Raw genomic sequence first — 21,153 nt, 5'->3', positions numbered from 1 at the left:
CTACTGGAGATGAAACTCAAGGAAAGTGACTGCCTTCTAAGAAGGTATACACTCAAAGCCCTCATACAGGAAAGACATTGGAGGAAGGTCATTTTGCACTGAGTTTCTCAAAATGGGCTTTCAAACTGTAAGCAGGCTGTAAGGTCACACTGACCTTTGCTCCAGATGGATTTCCTGACATTATAGCCAGGTGCCTCTGATAAAGAAGAAAGACCATGGCACTGAGAGACAGGAACCTCCTGAATGCTGGGGCCTTACAGGTCCTAGAGGGTACTGAGGGCAAAAGGCAGATGCATCGACCCATGAGGGAAGCCCTCGCACACTCCACATCACCTCCCAAAGCTATATAAAGAGGATTTCCTTCTAAACTGAGATATTTTCCTGTGGTTAATTTCCAACATTTCCAAAAGGTGTGCGTGCCTTCCAGACTCCCCCTGAGGGAGGCATTCGAGCTGTCCTCAGAGATGTGAGCAGACCTCATGGCCAGGGTTGCTGTGGTCCCTGCCCTTGCAATAAGACTTTGCTGTCCGGTCTCTCCTTACCTGAGGCTGACTTGCGTTTTATTTGACAGCTCACCCAGAGCTTTGATGAATTCACTCTCCATTTTAGGAAAGGTGGAGCCTTGCCAGTGTGGAGTCTTTGAGTCTGAAGACAGACCCACTTGTCCCACTCCTCAACTGCCTTCTTAATTGTCCATCTCCCAGGGGATGGCAAACTGGGTGACTACTGTAGCTCTCACAGGATGTGCGGGGTCCCCACTCCACATGGGCAGCACAAAGGAGTGATTACTAGAAACATAAAGGCAAGAGACCATATCTAGAGATAGATGCATTTTTTAAAAACTTGCAATTTACCCACACTGCCAAAGAAATTAACATAGATAAAAAAAAATGTGACCCGGTTATTTGATCATCTCTGTCCGCACTCCTTTCTATAATGGTGCTGGGGATCAAACTCATGTAAAGTGAGCATCTACCACTGACTGAGCTACATCCCCAGCCACCATGTATCTTCCTCTGATTGCCCTTTCAATAAGAAGAGTCTCATATTCAAAATTGGATATTTGTATTATCAGTATCCAGGTTTTGTTTTTATTCTGAAGGACTCTTTACTGAGCACAACATATGTTTACAAAATAAGTCTTTTAAAGCCCTGGGTTCAATTACCAGTACCATGAAAATAAATAGATAAATTCTTAAAAGTCCTTCAAACCCAGGACCTTAGCACTAAAAATATTAGGAAAAAAATTTTAAGGAAACTTTGTAGACATCAAATAGGAAATAATAGGAAATTTTGATTGCAGGAAAAGCTTCCCCCCATAGTTCAGTATACTGTTACCAGAAGCTGGAAATAAAGCAAATTAAATAATAAGTGCACGTCAATGGAAGTCACTTCATTCAGCAACTCCAGCATTCAAAGCATGTATAGGAAGACATTCTACGGGTTGAGTCCATGGATCAACTGTAGGGAGCCTAGGAATAATGAATTTGAAAACCAGCTCTTGGATCAGCCTGAGTAAAAACTGGTGGGACAAAAAAGGATACTTTTACTGACGCAAGAGACAGATGGAGAAATAAATGTCATGGACTACCAGTCACATTGCAAAAAGTCTGAATACTTTGAAAACTATGAATGTGATAAAAAAAGCTGGACAGTCTAGCTCTGACATACTATCTAGAGAACACCTAGGAGCTGCTCTTTCCTCCTCTCTGCACCATTTGCAAGGTGAGCCCATCCATCCTGCCCCCAGCTGGGGATTCTCTCCCCAGTCTTGGGTCAGCTAGCCCAGGAGCTGCTGGGTCAAATAGCAGACAGGTGGGAGGCATCACTGCTCACCAGGGTCAAGAGGCTGGAGCCTTCTGCTCATTCTCAGGGAACTGGCCTCTCCCTAGGAACCAGGATGGGCATCCCTGCTGAGTGCTGGTGCACGTGGGCAGAGCCAGCTGAGGCAGAGGCACCCAGCCACCTGTAGGGAGCCTGCCAGCAACCCAGCTGCCCAGCTGGCGCCTGTCATCTCAAGCAGGAACCTGTGCCTTCCCCTTTTCAGCAATAAAAACTGATAGTTTGACAATAAAAAAAAAAAGTTCCATTCATTAGTTATGAAAGAAATTCCAGAAGTGAGACAGGACCATTGCCACCTACAGGTGGGCACAGTAGTCAAGGATGCTCCTCCACAGGTGTCTAACTCCATGAAGAACCCAAGTGTGGGCTTTGGAAGGCTGTTGGGTGAGCAGCACTGCAGTTCAACCTACAAGCTGCTCCACTCCCCTCCTTGGACTGTATCCCTAGAATGATAGAGCTGAGCGTGGTGGTGCACACCTTCAATCCCAGAGCTTGGGAGGCTGAGGCAGGAGGATCATGAGTTCAAAGCCAGCCTAAGCAACTTAGTGAGGCCCTAAGCAACTCAGTGAGACCCTGTCTCTAAAAAAAAAAAAAAAAAGAAATACAAAATAGGGCTGGGGATGTGGCTCAGTGGTCCAGTACTCCTGAGAGCAATCCCTATACTCCCCCCCCACCACAAAAAAAAGGAATGATAGAAATGTCAGGATTATTCGTCACATTTTAATATGTGCTCACATTAGGGGATTGATACTGGGTTGGTGTCCTTCACCTAGTGGTTTCCATCTACACAGCAGTCATTTAAGCACAATATTTGTGGCATTTAAATTTTCTTTGTACTGGAGATTGAACCCAGGGGTGCTCAGCCACTGAGCCACACCCACAGCCCTTTTTACTTTTGGAGGCAGGGTCTCGCTAAGTTGCTTAGGGCCTGGCCAAATTGCTGAGGCTGTCCTTAAATTTGCTATCCTGCTTCAGTCACATTTAAATTCTGAGAAATGTATTATATCTTTTAAATAGTTTTAAATTCCTTAATTAGGTACAGCATTAAGCTAAATTGATCTGTTTGGTTGCAAATATAGCTGTTGACAAAAACAAAGAAATGTTTTCTTCAGAATGAATAAATGAATTCTAACTTTAAATCAGCACAAACTTCAGAGATTCACTTGTTTTTCAGAGGTGCGGAGGTTCTCCTGTCATGTCCGGTGTGGATGAGATAAAGGGTTTCTGTAGGAGTATGGTGCCAGCTGTTGATTAATCACTAAGAAGCTTATCTAATTAAAGAAACATGAGAGTCAATAATCTTTTCAAATGGGAAGGGGTGTGATGGATTGGACCATGCCAAGATCTGGTCTCAAAACAAGATGGAGAAGCCCACCTTCCCTTTGTTTATAGTCACACAGGTAAAAGGGGACCAGGAGGGGCTTCTTCTGTGAGGAACAGGATGAGGTGGAGTGAGGGAAGTCATTTGCTTAGAGAATTTGCATTTCCTCAGGGGTGAGCCAACTCTGTACAGGGTCACCTAACCCAGGCTGTCTGAATCCATCTCTCATGACTGCCAGTTCCAGCGAGTCAGACCTCTCTGTATCCCATGGCTCAGTCAAGTCTGATTCTGCTAAACATGGATGGCTTCCCACACAGAAGGTCAAAGAGAAAGTCTTCCAGACAGCAGGAATGGCCTGGAAATAGTTATAATTAATACATTTAGGAACCTTCATTAGGGCAGGGGTTTGTGTTCTTACTCATTTCCATCAAGGGAGTCTTCTAGCTCTTTCATGGGGCTCAACACAAAGGCCAAAATGGTGGAAATCAGTGCTTACTATATTCAAGATTTTGTTTCCATTGAGAGACTCCCCCTAATCCAAAACAGTATTTATATTTTAAAAGTGAATTTCTCACTAATGTAATGTACCAGTCCAAGAACTAACCCTTTTTGGATTGTGTGGCCCAGACCCAACTGTGGCCAGGACCCAGTGTTCCTATTCTTCTCTCCAAGTTGGCCCCTCTTCAGGCAGACCCTCGGATCTGTGAGGCAGGAGGGCTTACCCAGGGCAGCCACCTGGCAGCTCCTCATGTGGAAGCATGGGCTGAGTGCGTTCACTGGGAGAGGAGGAGGTGTTTCAAATGAGAAGTGGGACTAGGCACATCTAGTCGCAGAGCTCAAGAAGCAAGGAGTGAGAGTCTTCCCCAGAGGAAAATCAGGCAACTTGTTTTTCCAAAGACAATGGATTTATGGTAGCAAGATTCAAAGATGCTACTACAGCCCGCTAGAAAATTATTTAGACCATGAAAAGAAGCTTAAAACACAAAAGTTATCACACAGTGGTAAGGAATAAACCAGATACCTGAAAAATAATTGCAACCAAGGACTCAGAATGCTAAGTGGCTGGGTGGCTGTGGACACAAACGGATCTCAATCAGAAAACACTGCTGCCTGAGGCGGCATGAACCGGACCTCAGCCCTTCACTTAATGGTTCTCATCAGAGCAGGGTGACTTAAAACATTCCTGCTCAGTCTGAGCTGTTTGGAATTATGGAGTTAAACCACATCTTTGAGGGATTAGTCTTCAGACCTCAGACCAAAGATCTGAGGCTTTGAGATAATTTTCCTGGGATTGTAATAGTCATTTGATTAGTGTTTGAAATGTTCTTCCATTGGGTTTTCATGCCGATCTTTCCTTTTTCTTCTTTTGTTCTTGAGCATATATAAAGGAAAACATTGTTGTAATTATTCCCAAGTGCTGCAATTTTAATCTCCCCTGTGTAATTGAAACTTCTTCTGCAGTGAGTGGTGTTTTTAGATTTGCAACAGATGAACAGTTGTCATCCACTGGGGTGCGGATGGATACACGTGTACATATGTAAAATCCTCTCCTCAGTTTTGCTGCTACTTCTTGTGAACCTTTTAAGTACTAGTGTTTGTTTCTCCACCACTTGAATATTTAAGCCTCTGTGTATTGAACAAATGTTTACTGAATGTCAGCAACTGTGTTCACAGCAAGCACTGTGTTACAGCTGAATCTACAGTGGTGGGCAAGTTGGTCCTTGCCATCAGAGACTTAAAGACTAGTGAAAAAGACAAAATATGAGCAAGGAAGGACTGTAAACAAGCATAAAAATTACTGATATGCATAATTACATGTTGCATATGCTGTAGGAGACTATAGGAGTTGACTAGGTGCAATGCAGAAGACAGCAGGTAGGGAAGTTGGAATGAGAAACCAAATTTGACATTACTGTCCTAAGGCCTCTCCAAAGAGGTGACAAGGAGGAGCATGGAAAATCCTGAGGTGTAAAAGCAACAGCAGTCAGGTGGCTTGCCTGCAGCAGGGCAGAGGGAGCAGAGGTCCAAGCACACAGACCTATGGGCCTGCAGAGAGGAATTCGGATTTTACTCTGAAAGTCCTAATGAGTTTTAAGCAGAGAAAGAATGTGGCCTGATTTCTGTTTTTAAGAGATCACGTAGCTATGCAGTGAGTGGATTGGATGAGCCAAGACCAGTAAAGGGCCAGCAGGGGAGGAGAAAGGCAGTTCAACTCTGACTGCAGGAAGTGGCATCGATGGGGTGATGGGATATGGAGCAGGCAGGGGAGGGTGCTGCCAGTCCTTTGCCTAAGCAGCCTACTGATGCTGGTGCTGAGCTGGGAAGGGGCGCAGTCAGGCCCTTGACAAGATGGTGCACTGCAGCAGGCTCACAAGGAGCTCTGTAGAGGGTGGGCAGAGTCAGGAAGACCAAATCAGAATGGTGCAGGGCCACAGGATCAGCACCCAGGGCACCAAGGTAGAGGGGCTGGTCAGTCCCACAGCTGAGGGCTGCTCCAGTGACCACAGCCATAAAGGACTGTCCCACAAGAGCCATGACTGTCTCGGTAGGACTGTCACATGATCTACCCAAGGCTGGCCACAGGAGGGGCTCAGGTACTCAGGCCCACTGCCCTCTCTTGCCCTCCACCCTCCTGCCAGTGCCTCCACCGACAAACCCCAGGCAGAAGCCAGAATCCACAGTTGGCTACTGATGCCACCCACAGGGGTCACCCCAAGCACAGTGAAGGCAGCCACAGTGTAGATGGCTGGGGTGCAAAGGGAGAGCCTTCAGCTCAGGAAGCCCAGAGCATGCTGCTCTGTGGATGGGAATCAAGCCACAGCGTGCACTGCCACCGTCAGACACTTGTGGCAGACAACTGACACTTCAGGTAGAGAAATCTGCACCTTGAGAGAGGATCGTGTTGGGGAGCAAAGATGCCTCAGTTGCTTTTGAAGCAGTGGGGTGAGCTGAGCGAGGCTGTGGGAAGCATCATGGAGTAGGAGCAAGAGCTGGAGGGCAGTGTTAGGATGCAGAGCAGAGATAGGGAGCCTGGAGGACAGTTCTGGAGAAAACCAGAAGAGAGCAAAGCTGAGGACATCTGAGGAGAAGAAGCGGAGAACCATTGAGGGCCACAGAGAAGTCAGACGAGGAGTGTGGACTGTCCACTAGCTCCAGGGCCACACAATCCCAGCACCTTAGCTTTTCAAACTCATATTTAAAAAGCTTTAAACAGTATATGTTTTACAACAGCTATAGAGGACTCTAAACCTTTAAAACTAGCAAACAACCATCTGCTTGGCAGTTTTCATCACATAAAATCATATCCACAATCAATCTGGGCAACAAGTTCTACCACAAAGACCCACAGGATGGCAAGGCTGGGGAGGTGACCATCTTGAGGGCTCCACCCTCAGGAATGAGAGGTGTCCTATGGAAGGGCTTGTGAGGGAGTCACCTTTCTTGCCCTGTTTCTTCTGCCATGAGGACACATTTCTCCTCTTTGGTGTGTTATGGGGCACAACTTAAGCACAGACCCATCACCACTGAGAAGGTCAAATTTGAGAGCCTTTTTTAGACAGCTTGCTCTCACACAACACCCCAAAAATGGTTATTGGGAGAATAGCCTCAACCATAGGGTTTCAGTGGTTTTTATACCGTAAGTCGTTACATCAAATGTAAGTGTCTGTTGCTATGATTCAAAATTACAAGCTAACATCATGAGACCTGAAATCATCAGCAGAGAGGGAAGTTTAGGTACAAACTAAAGAATGGTTACTAACATCCATACAATCACTGTTGATGTCACCGTTAACATGGTGCATTGCTTAGGAAACATAGGAACCAAAAAAGAAAGATGTTTTATCATATAAGAACTGTCATTTTGTCATTTTGTATTGCTAAGTAACTGATGATGGGTACAAAGGTGGAGTGTTCCCATGGGAGAAGCTAAGCAACTGTTGATGCGTACAGAGCAGGGTGTTTCCATGGGGGAAGGATTTCCTATATAACATGAAGTCTCAGAGCAAAATAGAGTCTGTGTAGTCATTGCCCATGTAACCTGGCCTGTAACATTTCCATGGAGTCAAATCTCCATGGATTGTCACATTCCCCACTGGTTTTATGTACATAATCAAATCATTGATTCATTATTAGTGTAGAGGTGATTGTAGTGGGTGTGTAACACCATTAGTTTAACAGATTGGATTCTATCTCTAACATATTTAAACAGTTTATCATGCATGGCCCAATTAAAAGTCCCATCATAATTAGGATGAGGGGTTCTGCCATCGTGGTTATTAAAGTAGTTAACCAGGGGGACCAAGAGAACAGATTTTGGGTACTAATTTCTATTTTGGCTTTTCCTCCCTTTTCTTGAGTCTTTTCCTAATCAAAGATAAACTATCACGAATGACACCTGAGTGGTTAGTACACAAACAACAGGTCTCCCCTAAGGCCAAACATAATCCTTTTTATTTTAAAAACAGCATATTTAACCCTCTTCTGTTTTGTAAAACTACCTTAGCAAGTGAATCAAGGGAATTTTTAAAAGTGACTTATAGAGTTTTTTAAATTTACTTAAGTTTATATCTATTTGTCTATTTCTGGTGTTGAAATTTTGGTCTCCTGTAGTGAATGCAGTGGTCCCTATGGCAGCGGTGCCAGCTCTACCTAATCCCATTAGGGGGGGAACTAAGACAGGGGCCGCTCATTTAGATGGTTGTATTAGCCCCAGATAATCCCTTTCTCCCTCTCCATAATCGTGAACAGTAACCCAGAATTCATCCCATTTGGTAATCTCGAAAAGTTGAAGGGACAAGCATGGAGTTACTCCTGACATACAAGCAAACCGTGTTCCCTCAGGGCCTACAGATGGTTGTCATATGGGCCTGAGGAAGTCCCAAGTACCATAGTAGAGGTGTAAGAATCCTTGATTTATCTTTTAAATTAACGGGTTGTAGTGGCCATGTATATATATTAATTTGATGGACAAAGTACGTTATTTTAGTAGCCCAGGCCTTATAACATAGTCTAAGCAAGAAGAAAAACATGATTAACATTTTTCAGTCTTACCTTTACAGGGTGGTTGGGGTCTCTAAGGGCTGTCCATTTTTCTGTTGTCTTGACTCAGATGTGATGACTCCATGTTGAGTAAGGTCCCCTCCATTTCAGGTGAGTATTAATCCTTCTTTGTGGAACCTTTTGACATAGACATAGTCTTCTGACTGGAATGGGTGTTGGAAATCAGTGGTCTCTTGCGGATGGTTCTCATAAGTTGAACCTGTTGGAGAGACTTAATGACAGATTGGAGTAGGAGCAGGTTATCTTGCTATGGGTGGAGGAAGGGCTCTGGAAGCATTAACATTTTCATCTCTCAGAGGGTTTTTTGCCTCCAAATTTTGGGACCCAAACTGGCCTTTATTTTTGTGATTCAACCTAATTACCTATCTATACTGACTGTCTTTAAAAAATTTTTTATTACCCCTTTCATTTTAGGGACTTCTTACTGCTGTAAGGAAAAAGGGCAAATGACCTTCTTGTTGCTTAGAGTTGAGAGGGGGCCACATAAGGTACTGCAAGCAGTCTGAACTCCCTTTTCTGAATTTGCGTCTATCTAGGGGTAAAATTCTGATTCTATGAAAGAAACAAGAAAACATGAGCACAAAATAAATAGCATCTGGAACATGTCAATGAATAGCATGAAGATGACAGAAATCAATAATTTCTTACCAGGAGGTGGAAGGGCTGAGATGCTGTCCCCGTAACAAGGCCTAACAAAGCCTAACAAGGCTGGAGAGGATAAGACGTTAATTGTAAATCTTTAACATTGTTGGCGTTATCAGAAATGTAAACACAACATGTAGTTAAGTTACCTAATGTCACCTGATTTTGTGTAAATATCTCAAGTCACATTAAATAACTATTTTTGTGTTTTTAAAATGTCCATGACATTTTAAAATGTCATAACAGTTTGGGTTTTAACTGTTTTTTGCTAGGTGTTTAAGATCAAGTTGGTCAATTGACTTGTTTCTATCTGTTGTTAAGGGTCAGCTGAGTTCCCATAGGGGTCACTCATGGGGAATTTTGAGAGCACGTTCCTTAGCTCCTTTTGCTAGGTAGGGTCCCTTGATGAGGTGGCTTTCTTTGGAAGCATAAGGCATGTCTCCCCTTTTCCAAGACCCTCCTCTGCAGCAGGTGCACTGATTGGCTTTTCATCCTCTAGTGGTCTCAACCATCTCTCTGATCGGCAGTCCATGTGGACCAGAGTTATAAGCTCCTTAGAGATGTTCTTCTGTTCCCTGGATTCAGACTGACTGAGGGCAAGAGACAAATTTTTTTTTTTTTGGCCTCCTTTATCTTAATTTTAGTTTTTAAGTCTTGGGGTTAAATATCCAGCAAACCAGTCTTACCAGTCTTAAAGTAAGAGGCTTTAACTTTAATGTTTATAATTTCTTAGTTATTTTTACCCCTTTTATTTATTACCTATCTATAGATGATGGCCTAATATACTTTTGTTAAGGCACTAACAGGTAGCAGTTAAAGTATATATTATATCCCCTGTTTGAGATCACAGTAATTTTACAACAACAACAACAGAAAAACAATCTTTTCATTATAACTTTAAATGAACTGAATTCGGGCTTATTTTGGAGTCACTCTAACATGTAGTAAGGTGGGAGGCAGAGCCTTATCTTAGGTAAGGTGAGGCTCTTCACAATTCTTAGGTAAAGTGGTCTAGTTCTGAAATTGATCTTTGTCTTCTTTTTTAAATGTCATTTTACAAAGTTTATATATATTGCTTCCTATGTCTACATGAATGTTTGTTAACACAATATATTACATCTAAAACATAAATTAAAGAAAGCTGAAAGAGCTTTTAATTTTTCTTTTGTGTAGTAACGTGGCAAAATATTTTTATGTTTCACAACATTAACCTGTAAACAAATCAGTCTCTCATTAACTTTTAGAAATATACTTACATTTTTATCCCAATGTAGAAGGTAACATAAGGTTCAGGTCCAGTTACAGAACATTAAATGATAAATCCCCAATAAAATTTGCTATTCTTATAAGTTAAAAATAACCATTACAACTTTAGGTTGGAGAACACCAGCGTGATAAAATGTTCTTTCAAACCTTCATTTTAAAGACTTGTATACCTGGGAAGATATAACACATTTAATATATAAAGAAGACTAATACAATCATAATTACATTGATGTTTTTATATTAACCAAGTTTAGTTTTTTTTTTTAGACTTTGTAATATAGTACAATACTGTAAAATAACAGTTGCTGTTTAACCAGTTGTATAAACTCCTGACTTTTAAGACTAGTTGTTCTAGAGAATAAAACTTAACAGACATGATGTTAAAATTAATATTTCAAGAATTACTTGTCATTTTAGCATATAGACTGAACTATGGTTTATATCAGTGCATTAATATTTGACCTTAGGGAAAAACCTTGAATAGTTTTAAATGTTGTGTTACTTATATGTACACATAAAGCTTTTAAAATTTACCCTTAATTTACACTTTTTAAAATCACTTAATTAGACCCTCTTGTTATTTACTTAGGTGTATTAGAGCTTTATTTATCACATACTTTTTTTAAAATCTAGAAACATGTTTTTACTAAATATATTTTTATGTCTAGAATCTTTTAATCTGTTGATCCCCTCTTTTTAAAAAAATTCATACTCTGAAACAACTCTTGTAAATTTCCAAATTTAGATAAATTACTCCATTTTAACAAGATGAAATACTTTGTTATTTATAGAATTTATTTAAAATGTAGATGAAACTTTTGGACCCTTTATATAGAATTATACCTGTCGAGACTTTTAGTAACCTTGTTTTTCATGATGACAAAGTAAGTTTCAACCTTTTTTATTTATTAATTTATAAAAACACCAATGTTTTAAGTATGTTACCCTATGGAATTTAAGGAGCTAAGAGTACTTGATGTTATATTTAACAGTTAGCATTTTAACTCTGTAAATCAATCAGATGTCTCTAACAAATATATCCATGATCAATCCCATGTAAGTCAAATCTAATTTAGTTTTTTTTTTTTTTAAACCAGATACCAGATACCAGAGAAATGTATTGGGCAGCATCAGTCATTTCTTCCCCATTGAAGAAAAATCTAGAAACAATGGATATTAGACATTTTATAAAATTAATATTTTTATCATTTTGACCACCTAGAAACAAAACTGTTAGTAACTTGAAAGCCATACTTTCATACACCCAATTTAAAAACCTTTTAAATCATGTGAACCAGAAGCATTTGGATCCATTTTTTAAAATTTATGAGCTCATATGTCAATTTTGGTACTAACATATGTATTTGTGACAATACACTGGTGTACATATACATAAAATAAACAGATGGACAGAGGCCTTGTGGCTTATTTTTTAAAATCATTGGATTTTAAAAATCTGACACAGGCCTCTGAATGAAACAGAGCATTAGATAGACTTTAAAGTTGGATAGAATAGGTCTGATCAAAAAATTAACCTAGGTGCAACAGATCAAAATGATGAACTTAAAAAATAGAATTTTAAAGGTCTTTTTAGGCCACCATTCTGATGTGGTTCAGCTCATCAGAGATGAAAAGAATTCAAAGAATATAGACAAAGGTTATGCCCCATCCCTCCCTGAAGTAGTTTCCCAAAAAGACAGCAAGGGAGCTGCTTCCATTGTTCTCCTTGGGAGAGCCCCCTCAGGTCGGGGTCTTGTTCTAAACTGTTTTTTTCTGGTCCTCTTGTATAGCAGCCATCAAAATGTTAGCATGGCATTTTGGTGGACCAGCTTCAACAGTTGGGAGTTCCTGTTGGCAGAGTTTACATTTCAATGCAAGTTTTGGTGAACCAGGTTAAAAACCGTTTTAACCATATTTTTAAAAAAAAAAATTGAATATAAGACATTTGATCAGGATGTCCAGGCAGCCCAAAGACAATTTGGTGGTCCCCTAAAGGGGCCATCTGACAGTGAAAGTTGGCAATTCTCTTGCATAGCATTTAGAGACAGAATAGATGTCATACCAGGTCCTGGTGTCAGTGGCCCTTCTCTGGAATTCCTGGAAATTGGTCAATATGCATTGAAGGGGGTACATGACAAACATGAGGGAGACCAACAAATGTCCACACTCAAGGGCAGCAAAAAAACAGAAAAAGACAAACAAAGAACAGGTAAGATACCAAAGAGAATGACAAGCGGCCACTCCTGATTTCTGACCTGAGGGCCTGGGCAACATCTTCCCACAGTCCCAGACTCAGGAAGCAATGCTGTGTCCAGCCTTCCTCAGAGTCTCCAGATACAGATCTGCAAGAAACAGACTTACCAGGCCCCCAGGGGCACAGAAACAGGTGACAGAGAACTTAGTTCAGTCCTGGGGCGGGGCTCCACAGACCATGCAGCCTGGGGCTGAGGAATGTCTCTCAGAGACCTTCCCCTAGCAGCAACATTGTGGCCTCTCTCCCCTCCACAGGAGTGTTTCAGGTCAGTGGTGAGCAGTGGTTACCCACTAGGCAGCAAGTATCTCGCTGGGCCCTTCAAAGTTGTGGGGCTCATCTTACAGACTGATCACCACTGAGAAGTCCAAATTTGAGAGACTTTATTAGCCAGCCAGCTGATTGTCTCACACAATGCCCCAAAAATGGCAATTGGGAGAACAGCCCTGACCATAGGGTTGCAGGGATTTTTATACCAAAAATCATTACATCAATTATAAGTGTCTGTTGCTATGATTCAAATTACAAGCTAACATTATGAAATCAGCAAAGGGGAAAGTAGGTCAAAATGACCCTTACCTAGGTACAAACTAAAGAGTGGTTACTAACATCCACACAATCACTGTAACATCACTGTTAACATGGTGCATTGTTTACGAAAACTAGGAATCACAAAGAACAGTTTTTTTATCATATAAGAATTGTCATTTTTTATTGCTAAGAAACTGTTGATGGGTACAGAGGGGGGGTGTTCCCATGGGAGAAACATTTCCTAAATAACCTGGGAGTCTCAGAGCAAAATGGAGTCTGTTCAGTCATTGTCCATATAGCCTGGCCTATAACTTTCCCATGGAGTCAAATCTGTCAGCCCGATACAGGAGGATAAGGGCACTAAGGTGCTAACTTGGAGGTGGATGAGGTCCTTAACAGATGCTGAGCCTGTTGGCTTCTCCAGCAGCCTCCAGGTCAGTGAGAAACAAATTTCTCTTCCTTACGTTTCCCAGTTTGTGGCATTTTGGTTAACAATAGCACAAATTAACTGAGAAAATATATTTTATGGGAAGTACTATGGTAGGCTCCTTGTGGTGACTGGGGGAAGGAAACAAGTAAGACATGCTCCACATACACACTTGCAGAGGCGGCCGGAGCAGGTAAGGCTGATTGAATCATGTTAGGGTAGTGCTGCCAGCTTTTCTCCCATGGGAATGAACATAAAGAGCCACAGAAACCTCTTCAGGAAAAAAAAATTCTTAAACTCTTCCTACAAACTACAAAAGTCACTTTTGGTTGTGTAAATATAAGAATCATATTCATCAACCTTAAGAATTTGAAATCATGGCACAGTGGCACATGCCTGTAAGCCCAGAGCCTTGGGAGGCTGAGGCAGGAGGATCACAAGTTTAAGGCCAGCCTCAGCAACTTAGACCCTAAGCACACATTCCCAGTCCTTTTTTGTATTTTATTTAGAGACAGGGTCTCACTGAGTTGCTTGGTGCCTCCCTGTTGCTAACGCAGGCTTTGAACTCACCATCTTCCTGCCTTAGCCTCCCAAGCCACTGGGATTATAGGCATGCACCACTGCCTCCAGCTTAAAATTGGGATTTTATCTATTTATACACTACTGCTGTCCACCCTGCTTGTGGAAGTTATATAAGTATTGAAGGAACATGAATTTTCTGGGTCAGTTCTCTGTGGATGTGAGATAGGCAATGAGTATGGAAATAGCCTCCATTTCCTCATCTAAGTTCGCTGGACTCTTGTTAAGACAAAACGAGGTTATGAAAGGCCTTGTGAGCTGGGACGTGCTCACCCAGGTAAGAGGGCATTAGTGCCAAAGTACTGACAACAAAGATGACATCAAGTGACTTTTTTAGTACCTCTCATTTTCATTAAAGAGCAAGGCCATAATTTGAGTAAGAAGCTCTCACACTCATCCTTAGAGGTGATCAGGAAGGCAGGAGAGCAGTCCCAAGAAATCAGACATGCAGAAAAGCAGCTGAAATGGAAGGTTTCACCTGGAAACTTGAGGCTGCCAACAAGCAGCACATGTCCACACTCAGGACATTCTCAGATTAGAAAGATCTTTCGCCTCAGGCTAATAAATGCTGCCCCAAAGTACCTGCAAACATTTTCACAGATTCTGAATACGCAAGCAACCATTTCCAGAACAATGCAACCGCAGGCTCCTCTACATCTACAGCAACCCATTGTTTCATCATCCTGGGTCCAGAAATCAGTCCCAATTCCGAGGTTTTAGCAGACAGCTGAAGGAGAAATCTCTGGGTAGAAAGGAAGGGCTTCTAAGAGTCCCTGCATTTTTTTTCTTAGTATATGGACATGCAGACTCTGGGGGCTTGTGGCTCTTCCTCTAGGATTTCAAATCAATTATGAGCCATGAACAAATCCATTCCCCATTGCTTTTATAGAATCAGATCCTTCAAAAAGAGCTGAATTAAAACCAAGGTGACAATGGAATATTACTCAGCCATAAAGAATGATAAAATTATGGCATTTGCAGGCAAATGGATGAAATTGGAGAATATCATGCTAAGTGAGATAAGCCAATCTCAAAAAGCCAAAGGACGAATGATATCGCTAATAAGTGGAGGATGACACATAATGGGGGGGAGGGAAGGGTTAGTGTTAGGGTTAGAGTTAGGGTTAGGGAAGGGGGCAAGTATGGAGGAAGGAAGTACTGTATAGAGGGTAAAGAGGGGTGGGAGGGGTGGGGGGAAGGGAAAAAATAACAGAATGAATCAAACAACATTACTCTATGTAAATTTATGATTACACAAATGGTATGCCTTTACGCCATGTACAAACAGAGAAACAATATGTATCCCATTTGTTTACAATAAAAAAAAAAAAAAAAACACCAAGGTGAAGACAAAAAGGAAATGAAACACACACATTCTTTCAAACAGTCATGACCAACTCCTGACTCAGGGGCCACTCCATTCCATGCTATCTCCCAACATCAATCTTTGGCTGTTGTCTTACTATCACTCAGGAACTGGGAACTTGTCTAATCTGCCCTGTACTATTCTGGGACAAACACAGTCTCTCCTCTAAAACTCAGAGTCCTGATGCCAAGTGTTCTTCTACTCAATATCTGATTCAAAGCCAAGTTCCATCATCTCCACCTCATTCTGTAAGCTTTGTACTGCTCTATTATGATGGACTGGGACATCTCCTGCCCCATGGGCCTCACTGGCATCCCAGAGGCACTTAAAGGAAGCGTTCTTGTGAACCTGTCACGGACCGACATGATACACAAAAACGACGAAGCCTACAGACAGGGTCCTTACCTAGGTTTGCAGGGAAACGTTTGGTGCTCCCTGTGCTGGTACAGTCTCCTTGTATTTTAGAAAATTTGGTCTTCACTCATGCTCTGGCTCAGAGCTCCCTTTCCTCCTGAGTGGAAGGCAGTTATTGTGTCCCCACAGTGCTGACACCCTGCACAAAGCCATACCCAACTTAACTTAGCACTTGGAGAAGCCTCCTGCTGCTGCTGGCTTGGTGGCTGTGCTCTCTGACCCACGGAGTCTTCTTCAGGCAGTGCTCTCCTGGCTATGCCAAAGGGTGGATTTCTAGCCCCATTTTTCATCAACTTAGTCCCATCTGCTTTGATCGTCCAGAAGTTCCTCCAACTGTCTTGTCCACCACTGGTATTTTCTGTGAACTTTAGGTTGTTATTTTTACACCTCTCTTTTCAGCAGGATTTTGGGAGGGAAGGACCATAATCTTTCCTTAGTACATATTTTAAAGCAAAAGCTCTTATCTGAATTTTCTAACCTTTTCTAAATGGCTATATCTTATTAGTGTAATAAACCTAGGAACTGTTTGGAAAATAAGAAAATGCATGAAGGGTCAGCACTCCAACCTCAAGATATCCATCCTGAAGTCAGTGTCTGCTTGGCACGACCGATTCCTGAAGAAAGTCAGGAAGAATATCTTGGTCTTGACCACGTCAGATTTTTTCTTTTTTTTTTTTTTTTGTATTTAGGTTAAAAATGAGAAAAATCCTGCAAATCTTGGTTCATGTACTGTCATTCTGTACAACTCTCCACGTATTTTATCCAAGTTAGAACAAGTAAGGATCTGAAACTCACCTATTGGACTGGATGACTGGAGATAAAGAGTTAGAAATCTCACCAAGCCACCAATAAGTCTGGCTGATGATTAGCCATGGCTATAACTACAGATGAAGGAAGACTCAAAATAATTAAAAGCCCAATTCCTACCTTTGGGAATTTACTCTGGTGCTGGGAACCTTAGTGAGCAAAGTAAAATGGATTACTCAACTATTACTGTGTAGCAGAACCTATTATTCAAATCAAGGTAAAATTCTCCATCTCCCATGAATCGCATGCTGGTGTCCATTAATCTTTTATGCATGCTGGTCCCCCACACAGAACACCCTCTTCTCTTCTTACCATCTCTCTAAATCTTACCTACTATTATAATCATTCAGGAGATAATACCATATAATTGATTACTTATAAAAAAAGGAAAATTAGGACCTTCACATATTCAAAGTCAAAAAATTAGAGCTCAGAAGAAAATATATGCAAATATCTGAACACAGAATAAAGTCAAAGTATAAAATCAATGGAAGAAATTATAAATTATCACTAGACTTGAAAACAAGTTTTCACACATTAAAAATAACCACTGAATCTCAACTGACAAGCAATGCACTGAACTCCTATTCAAGAAACCACACAGGAAGACAACTTTTTTTTTTTTAAACTCCCCTCTCCAGATGCTTCAGAGAACACCTAAAGATTGTTCACATGCAGCAGCAAAACACAAATATTAGTCAAACATATCTTAATAAGGGTTTTCACAGGTTTCTTTCAGGGTTTCTGCTTTTTATTACTACTAAAATTTTTTTTTCTATAACTTTTCATAAGGTATTTTAAATGCTAGTAATCATTTATTTTGTTCAACAAATATTTTCACTGCATCCCAATGACATGGCAAGGACTGTGCTGGGTGCTAAAAATAGACAGGGTCCTTCTCATCACAACACTTCAGACTAGTGGAAGACAAACATTAATCAAGCAATCATGCAGATTGTGGTTAAATGAAGATATAGAACACTATTAAAAGGGACTCCATCTATTGTGGATCCCAGGATGTGTACCTCTCTGATATTGTGTGTGTGTGTGTGTGTGTGTGTGTGTGTGTGTATACACACATACATTGTACACACACACACATGCTGTAAGCTCTTTTAAGAGCAGGAACTGTATATTAATTTTTTTTATCTTTCTGCATCTCACAAAATATCTTATATATTTGTTAAATAACCGAATCCCATTAAAATTTGCAGCTATCCTTATTAACCTTCTTTTAATGAAGTCAGCTTTAGAATGTTTCATATTTTAAAAGTTTAGAAACTTTTATTTTTAAATAACTCATAAAGAAATCTTACTAAGTTATGAGGTGATCTCATGATCAATATTATCAGCTTTAAGGTAGAATACTAGTTAAGCATAAAGAGTGACTTTTACTTTTCTTATAAAAACTATTCACATAATTTATGCACTAAAATAATGTAATTAAAAATTTTAACAGTACACATAAATTTTTTAAAGCACATTTTTACACTGTATATCCCAGAGGTGTTTATTAGTAACTCACAGATATCTTTGTATTGCTTTGAAATTCTCAGTGAACCAATGTCATCCTCTTCTTCAAAGTGATCTGATGTACTGCCATCCAGAACGTTGAGTTCCAGTTCTGACAAATTAGAGGGTAGGTAAGAACTCACGTGAGATGTCCACAGTGACGGGCTTTTTTTTCTGACCATTTGCAACCAGTTTCTGCTTTAAGTTTCATAGAGAAGTCTTGACCTCTTTTTTTACCCTTAGAGATATGCCTACTTTTTGTTCTCTCTGGCTTTCTTTTTCCTCAGTCCCGTGGGATGAGGATTAATTACTGGTGGAGTTACTAGATGCCTTCTCCATGATTTTGTCCTGAGTTTTTGAAAGATACCTTCTCTTTTGTGAGAGTACTGGTGATCCAGCCGAAAAGGGTAGGCGAAGAACAGAACTCTTTTCTCTGCTACTTTTCCTTGAGGATGGCGTTGCTTCACTAGAGCTACTGTTACATGAAATTCCTGCCCCTGGACTGCTATCATGAGTTTGCAAACTCTTGCTGGTCTCCTCAGTGGTGTAGAAGTCTTCTGAATAGCAAGGGCTGGTGAAACCATCTGAATACTTCAGTTCTGAGATGCTTTCATGGCAACTATTTTCACTCATTTCAGCAGGAACATCATAATCTGTGGTTCTGACCTGCCACAATCATCTCTTTCTTTATTTCCAATTCTGTCAGCAACAGCATGCTGTTAGAAAACACATGGACTTTGGACTCTGGTTTCCAGTTTATCTTCTGAAATATTTGTAGGAGTCAATCTTCTTGGAATAATGGACTCTGCAGAACTCATAATTCTTCCCAATGAACCACTACTGGTTGTTTTCACCACAATCAGTTGACTTTTTTCTTTAATTGTGTTGGGCTCATCAAAGACTTCACTAATTTGCCTTGAGGTATCACTATTTTCAGCAGAAGATGCATCTGAATCTAAATACTTATCTCTAGGCAGCTGATGTGGCTTCTGACTTTGTTCTGCAAAGCTTAATACTTTAACTTTAGAAGATGGAATTCTCAGTTTTGTACTTGTACCCAACGTTTGTGCTTGCATTTATTTTTCTGTACTATTCTCTTTTCATGAACTACTAATATGTCAGGATTTGTCTGCTTTAAAAGGAGTTTGAGTGTATTTGTTAGGCCACAAAGTAGACGACCCCTAGTCATCCTTTTTTGACAGTTGCCACTGTTCTCAAAATATTTACCTTTCTTAAGGTTTCAACTTGGTTCTTTCTACACTGAAGGCTCACTGACTTTTGATGGTCCCCCACTGAAAACTTACCCTTAGATTCAGACTGACTCGTGGATTTGACACAAGATTCTGGTACCTTCTTATCCTCGGTTCTATACAACCAGGCTAAGTGGGGATGCACATGAGTTGGGCTCCCCATGGGTTGGTTGTATAACAAGGACAGCTCAATTAACAAAGCATTCAGCAAAGGAAGCTGCCTTATTGTATTGACTGTATTTTGCTCAGTTTGAGGGCATGTAGATTCATTAAGGGCTCCTACATCCTGACTCCCTGGTGGACTCAAAAGCACCGCAGGAGTCCCCTGCGTTGCAGAATCTGTACCGTTTGGAGGGCTCAGATGTGTTGGAGGGTTTACATGTACTTTTTCCGGCAAGGCATCACCCAGTTCCTCAGGTCCGTCCCTTTAGGGCTCAATGGTGATTTTGGCGCCTGCAGGAGGCGTCCTTTCTTGGGTCAAGTGAGAGTAATACAGAGGAGGAGGGCAAAAGGTGTTGGTTTCCAGGTTCAGCTCGGCGTCTTCCTCCCTGGATGGTGCTGACACTGGTGTCCGCAGCCTCCGCAGGGCCAGGTTTGCTGTTCTCCGCGGAGCCCGCACAGGCAGGGCTGGGGACTCCTTCCTGCGCCGCGGCGGGGTCGAGGGCAGCGGGGGCCGCGTCCTGGGGACCGAGGGCGGCAGGGGCCTAGCCGGCGGGGTCACGGGCGCGGCCGTCCAGCTCCGTCAGGCGGCAGAACAGCGCCAGATCCCCAATGCGCCGTCCCGCCGGGTCCAGCAGGACGAAAGTGCCCCAGCTGCCGGGCCGGCGGGCGGCGGGCGGCGGGCACCGGGACTTCGCAGGCGCCCAGCAGGCGCGGCGCCGCGGCGCGGGCGGCACAGGGCGGTGCAGGGCGGCAGGGCGCAGGCGGAACACGCAGGCCTTGCCGAGCCCGAAGCCCCGGGCGCCGCCGGGCAGCACGGTGGGCCTGGCGGGCGCGCGAACCAGAAGTGGCGGGAAATCCAGCAGCCATAAGGCAACGGCTGGGCCGGGCGGCGGCTCGGCTTCCAGGCGCACCTACTCCATCAGCAGCTCCAGCAAGAAGATCCGCTCAACCGCCATCCCGGTTGCCAGGCAGCGCCGCAGCCGGAAGTGGCGGGCGCGCGCTCTCGCGAGAGGCGAGGGGGTGACCGGAAGTCTCCTAAAACTGGGTCTGCCTGCTGCCAGGCCCCGAGGCAGAAGGCCCAGCGCGTGGGGTCCGGGTCGCTGGGTGGACGCAGAGACCCAGGGCAGAGCAGGTTTATAATGGCAGGTCCCATGTAACCTGGGGTGGGGCCTGACGCTGAAGTGAGCAGGGCCCTCCGTGACCCCGCAGGACCGACGGCACGCGGCCCCGTGTGGACAGCCGCCGTCGGGGAGCCCCTTCCCACCAGGCCCCACCGCCTGCCCTGCCCGCGCCGCTGCAGCTGGCATCCCGGGTCCGTGTGGGACAGCCACCTGGGTCAGACCTCATGCCCACCCTGAGGTCCGACCAGTGACCTGCGAGGTGTGTTCAGCCAGAACCAGAACTCCAGGATCCTGTGAGGTCTGTTCAGCCAGCATCCCTCACCCTCCAGGATCCTGCGAGGTCTGTTCGGCCAGCATCTCTTACCCTCCAGGGGTGCAAACTCACCACCGTGAGGCAGTCGGGACTGGAAGGGCTTGCCGCCAGGAGCTGAGGAAAGAACCTGTGAGGACCTACTTAGGAGGAAATGGAGTTCAATCTCCTTATTTAGGAATACAGACAATCCCCAACTTGGAATTTGTCTTGTTTTGTTTTGATCTTACAATAGTGGGAAAGTTTGCCCATACAACCATTGTTTTATAAAGCATTGAATCCATTACATAA

General features: G+C 42.7%; 1 pseudogene across 1 annotated transcript; it reads right to left on the bottom strand.

Annotated features, from left to right (window-relative positions):
• Nucleotides 1-8,136: 8,136 nt before the first annotated feature.
• LOC306642401 (microtubule-associated protein 10-like) lies at nucleotides 8,137-20,387 on the bottom strand (annotated as a pseudogene). Its single transcript, XR_013766833.1, has 2 exons — nucleotides 18,033-20,387; nucleotides 8,137-8,423 (listed from the first exon to the last, which is right to left on the bottom strand). The product of XR_013766833.1 is annotated as a microtubule-associated protein 10-like (transcript).
• Between the last annotated feature and the right edge of the window lie 766 nt (nucleotides 20,388-21,153).

The sequence above is a fragment of the Sciurus vulgaris genome, assembly GCF_902686455.1.
Source record: "Sciurus vulgaris genome assembly, chromosome: 12".
In the NCBI taxonomy this organism is placed as follows: Eukaryota; Metazoa; Chordata; class Mammalia; order Rodentia; family Sciuridae; genus Sciurus; species Sciurus vulgaris.
Note: the sequence above shows the minus strand (reverse complement) of the source record. Positions and strands in the feature narration are given on the sequence as shown.